Source organism: Macaca nemestrina, chromosome 10 (genome assembly GCF_043159975.1).
Source record: "Macaca nemestrina isolate mMacNem1 chromosome 10, mMacNem.hap1, whole genome shotgun sequence".
Lineage (NCBI taxonomy): Eukaryota > Metazoa > Chordata > Mammalia > Primates > Cercopithecidae > Macaca > Macaca nemestrina.
This window is the reverse complement of record NC_092134.1, coordinates 43,171,475-43,177,914: the sequence shown is the minus strand read 5'-3', so window position 1 is coordinate 43,177,914 and position 6,440 is coordinate 43,171,475.

Genomic DNA, 6,440 nt, shown 5'->3' with positions numbered 1-6,440 from the left:
GGTGCCTCCCGTAAGAGGTTGTCCAGTGCTTTCAGTCCATTACCTGCCTGTGCCATTCTAAAGCTTCTTGCTTCAGAAGATCTCTCAGCAGGGTTAGAACAAGGTAAAGAGCTTAAATAAACAAGCTATATTTATCAGCAATAAACAGCAGTCCCTGCAAATGTCCTACCCAGAAAATGCATGGAAATAGAACTGATTTTCTAAAATTATTTATTAGTATTATTGTGAGCAGATAGTACTCTACCATTGATAATAATAGAGACTTGTACAGCAGTTTCATGGCAGTCCCTATAAATGGATCAGAAAAGATGATTTTTTTTTTTTTTTTAATTTTTTTTGAGACAGAGTCTCACTCTGTTGCCCAGGCTGGAGTGCAGTGGTACTGTCTTGGCTCACTGCAACCTCTGTCTCCTGGGTTCAAGTGATTCTTGTGTCTCAGCCTCCTGTAGCTGGATCTACAGGCATGCACCACCGTGCCTGGCTAATTTTTGTATATTTAGTAGAGATGGAGTTTCATCACATTGGCCAGGCTGGTCTCAAACTCCTGAGCTCAATTGATCCACCTGGCTTGGCCTCCCAAAATGTTGGGATTACAGGCATGAGCCACCGTACTCCGCCAATGGTCTCTTTACATTAAAATAATTTAGTGAGTCTAAAACTTCACATGGTACATTCTGTAGTGAGAAAACCACATAGAAGGAAGAATACCTATAGCAGCTTCAATAAGATGAAATAGATTAAGTTATATATGATTTGAAACAACAATGAGGAAAGTTGTAAGACTGAGAGGTCTTGTTTAGATGGCTCAAGTTAGGGATAATTTCAATGCAAAAACACTACAACTATGCCATCAAGGAGACCAAGATTGGTGGCAGGTGATAAGGAGGCAGTAAATAGAACAATGAACTTGGACCAGGAGAATGAAGTTTCTATGCAACTGCAGCTTATGTTAATAACAGGGCAATGTTTACACGTTGGCAATTAACCCTAAAATTTGGGTTGTTAAAATGTTGCAGCTTTTACTTTTCTTTGTCTGGGGCCTCCCCACATCCAATTGCTACCCTGTTACCTAACATAGTGCCTTACATAAGTGATTATTACATATTTGTTAATGACAATGAATTTTTAAGAATATTTTAGGAAATGATGGCCATAACATGACCTCGGATAGGGGCTTAATAATAGAGGCATCAAATCTCTTACTGAGTTCCGTGGTAAACTTAAATAAAGCAGCAGCAGAGCTTTGATTGTATCACTTCAGAGTACGTTCACAGATCACAGATTCTCTCTCTCTCTCTCTCTCTCTTAAACACAATTGAGAAATGCCTGCAGCTCTGACAAAAAGACATAAGCCAAATGTAGATCAAAGAAACATCTAAGTATTGTATTTTCTTAGCCACTGGTACGAAATAGGGTATGATAATAGAGAGCAGTTTTATGTCTTACAGAAATAGAAAACTATTTTATATTTATTTTGGTCTCCATTCAAAGGCAATATTTTTAGATATTTCCATACCACCAAAGGACTTCTATCTCAACAACAGTGAATGGTAATGGACTTAAACAACAGAGTTCAAATTATTATAATAAAGTAAACCAGATTCATCTAGGCTATAAAAGTTAAAGACATAAAAATAGACTGGTCTTAATGTGTGACTCACCCTCAGGAGGGCATATGCTTTTCCAGTAGCAGTGATAGGTCTGACCAGATCCATTTCTACTCTCTTGCCCAGCAATAGTCCCTTGTGGCATTTGTGTTTACTGGGGCTTTGTGACAGGCAGTGTTTGACTGCTTTATGGGAAGTACAAGGGCAGGAAAGAAGTGGTAAGACCTATTTCTACAGGTATGGAGTGAACAATGAGATTATTATAATGGAGAAGAATCTTAAATGTAAATGTTATCTTTATTAAAATACTGGGAAGTTGAGTGACCATTACGAAGATAGCAATTCTGTAAAGCAATATATAATTGTGATTGCAGAACTTTGGAAATCAAATAAATGGCTTGTCTGATAACCACGTATTATTAGTTGCAAAATATTAGTCAAGTGGGCTGGGCGCAGTGGCTCACGCCTGTAATCCCAACACTTTGCGATGCCGAGGCGGGTGGATCACTTGAGGTCAGGAGTTCAAGACCAGCCTGGCCGACATGGTGAAACCCTGTCTCTACTAATAATACAAAAATTAGCCAGGTGTGGTGGTATACACCTGTAATCCTAGCTCCTTGGGAGGCTGAGGCACGAGAATCACTCGAACCCAGAAGGCAGAGGTCGCAATGAGCTGAAATCGTGCCACTGCACTCCAGCCTGGGCAAAAGAGTGAGACTCTGTCTCAAAAAAACAAACAAACAAAACAACAACAAAACCCAAACAGAAATGTATTATTCACAGTTCTGGAAGCTGGAAAGTCCAAGATCAAGGGACTGGCAATTTCCATGGCTGGTGAAGGCCCACTTCTTTGTTCATAAAGAGCCATGTCCTAACACAGTAGAAAGAGTGAGGGATTTTTCTGAGATCTCTTTCATAAAGTGACTAATTGCATTTATGAGAGTGCCACCTTCATGACCTAATCACTTTCCAAAGGTCCTGCCTCCTGATATTCTCATATTCAGGGTTTGAATTTCAACATACAAGTTTAGGGGAGGGGAACACAAACATACAACTGTATGTCCACTGAAGAATATGAGCAGAAGTGAGGGTTTCCCCTGTCCATCAGTGAACCTTCTCCACCTTCTCTTTTGCCATCTATTGGCTGGAAATAAAAGATTCCTAGGCCCCAGAAGATGGTGCAGCTATGGGATGGGAGGAGCCTCGGAACCTGAATCACTCCCTGGAAGGCTACCCTTCTAACACCTGCACTGAAATATTGTATGAACGAGGACATATTTCTATAGTGTTAAACCACTAAAACTTTTTGAATTATTTATTAGAGTAGCCATTATTATATCAAGAGAGTGTGTGTTCAGATTTTAAGTAAATTTTAATCCACAAATAAAGGGATCTTGACCTCTTTAAACCAAACCTTATTGAAAATCCTCAAAATCAAGTATTCTTGATAGAAGTTATGACAATAAGCACAATTTCGGTATAATTTACACTTCACTTATTTGGTAGGTGCTTATCTTATGATTTTCCCATGTGAAGAATCTTTATGCTTCAACTGTGGGAATATTAGAATGAAATATTCAGATGTCTTTTCACTGTGAACCTTTCCTCCTTTTTTAGAATTGTGAAGTATACAGGCTAATGGCCCTGGAAAAGCCACCTTTGAAATAGACTAAAGATGATGACTGGATGAACAAGATTTGAATAATGTTTTCTAATGTGCTTTTATACTCCTTAGTGGAAAAACCTGAATGAGAAACAAAATTGTTTGTGGCCTGGCTGGTGAGGCAGGGGCCCCTTTGAAATGTGAATTAATCCTTTCAAACGTGAGGGTCTGTTTATCCTGTAATCTATGTTTAGGGTCAATATTTTTTATTTCACACATTATAAAAGATGCTTAGTAAAATCATGAGAAAAAAATTTTAAAGTCTAATAAAAAGTACAAAAAAATGTGTTTCTGTCTGATAAATCAGAGATGCCATTTACATTTACATTTTGCTGGATCTTTTTCTCTGTATTAAAGTGTGTTTACTTTTCTGGCTTGTTTTAATTCTGTTTATTTTAAATTTTAATAATCTCATGCTAATATTGTAACAATGCAAACAATAAAGAAGTACATGTAATACAAAGAAAAAGTCTCTCTTCACTTTGCCCAGCCCCACTACTCTGTACAGAGTAAACCCTTTTTCTTATTTAAAGTGTGACCTTCCAGATATGTCCTTTTGCATTTAGGCATTTATATATATTTGTCCATGTAGATAATTTCAAATGTAATTTATATATGATATATAGATAGGATATATAAATGGATGTATATGTGTAGGTGTATATGTCCATATATATGATATATATGCAAATACATGTTATATTTTTGTACTTAACGTTATATTTAGAGAGCTTTTCTGTGTAATGAAACACACTTAATAAAAATATAGTTCTTCACACAGCCATTTCGTAATTCATTAAATTATGACATAGTAATAGGACAATTTAAAAAAATATTTTAAAATTTAGCATTGCTATGGACATGCATCTTTGATTACCTGTTTCAAACAAATTTCTGAATTAAAATAGATAGGTTGAAGAATATAAACTGTTTCGTGACTATTGATGTAAATGTTTTCCTCTATTTTAATAAACATATCTCCCAAATAAATACATGCATCTTTAATATTTCTTGATTTTACAAATCTGGATATCAGAACAGAGAAAAAATTTCCTTTTTATCTTTCAGTCTGAGAATCTATCTACCGGAAAGCATCATGAATCAGAAATGTCACAGTCACTGGCTCTCAGCCTTTTCTGCACATTGCAGTCCTCAGGGAATTATTAACAAATAATGCTGGCTCCCACCCTTCAGATATTCTGATTTAATTGGGATGGGTGCAACCCGGACACTGGGATTTTAAAAAGCTCCCTTGGTAATTCTAATTTGCAGCAAAGTTTGGAAACCGCCCTCATAGAACATTCAACCATTGGAAGATACCCAGACACATGTGGCCAAGAGGTCAAATGAAGGTCACTGGACAGATTTCTATGCTTGTTATTTAGAATAAGAACTATTTCTTCTGGTAGTGAAAACATTGCTGATAGAAATGCTGCTGATAGTATTCAAAACTACTCATCACCTTGACTCTCAAAATAAATCCAACTAGAAAAATAGGATTGACCTAACCTAATACTGTAATACTCTAAAGCACTAGATTGTAAAAGCATCTTCCCCAACGACTGCTGGAGAGTTTGGAAAAAAGCCTCCCCTTTTTGCAAATTGATTTTTGTCTTGGCTGTAGTGTTTGCTTGTTTAAGAATTAATGACTTGATTTGGAAAGAAATAGCTTCCTGTATGGCCCAGGTTAAGAATAGCCCTCTTTACTCTGCCAGAAATTGTGTACAAATGCTAGCATGTAAACAGTGCAACCCGTGACATTTTTTTTACACTCAAACAGGCAAGGTGACACACATGGCTTACGGGCTAAAAGAAACATGAGAGCTGTAACGCAGTTACAATCGGAAGTGCTAAATTTCCCTTGGGACCGTAAGGAAAGCTTCCTGCTCTTTGTAGATTGGCTATTATTGGAATACATTTGCCCACAGTTAATCCTCAAAGTAATTAAATGGAAGGAAGCGATTAAATCACCAAGAAAAAAGTGGCTGCTGCATCTGAAGCATTCAGACAGAGTAAGATTGTTGGTTAGTCATGAACATTAGTTAAGGAATCATCTGCCAGTTAACCTGGGCTACTAAATATGTGTGTGTGTGTGTGTGTGTGTGTGTGTAAAAGCAAATGTGTTGAAATATGAAGTAAATCTCTAGTCTGACTAAGAACAGGAATTTGAAAAGTCACAGATCCTTTGGTAGAATTATGGCAAACATATATTTTACCTAGTCCTTAGCCAATTTAGTAAAGCAGTATTATGTTTTCACTCCAATGACTATAAATGGAAAAAATTATTTAATTGAACTGAACTGAAAGTAGAACAAACAAATACTAACATGGCTTTGGTAAATGTTAGTTTTATCATGCCACTTCCATTTTTAGTGGATTCAGGAAACCTGGTTGTTAATCTTACTGTTTTCTTATTACTCAATGTTGGGCAAGTTACTTGACCTTTTAGAATTTCCGCAAAATAAAGGGATAGGGCTGTAGGATTTTTAGGTTTCTTCTGGCTCTAAAAAGCTATTGGTCTAAGAAAAAATAGAAAAACACAACCAGAAATCACATGTGAAATTATTAAAATTCAAAATATTATCAAAATAAACATGAGTGGAAAATAAAAGATACATAATGGAATATGTTACATACATATCTGTAACCCTCACAAAATGAGATTCCATGTTCTTCAAGAACTTTGTGCTATGAACAGGAATCCAAAGCAGTATCAATGAAAATCATCTAAAGATATCCATTGTTCTGTGCCTCTCTGCATTTCTCGATGATTTCATGCATTGAAAGTGCATTACATTTTCATGATTTCATGCATTTAAATGAAGTAGTTCTAAACAGTTACCAAAAATTGTCCTTTTAAAGTTAACGATCTGTACTTATAAAATAACTTTAAGACAGATGCACAAAATTAGATAATGAGTCTTGTCTTGGTGACAACAAGAAAATAAAGTGTCTGCTCTTTGGAGATGGAGTGCATTAGCTCTTTTAGGCCATCTGTGCATTGTTAGGAACTTCTCTCTTGCAATACTCTGAAAAAAAATTAGAATGGTTCTCTCATTGCAAAATGATCTGATTGTCCTATCCTGGCTTGGTTGTTTTGGCCTAATTAACCATCAGGGTAGATGGTTGCATACTTGATTTGCTCATGGTGATTGAGGATATGTGGGTGG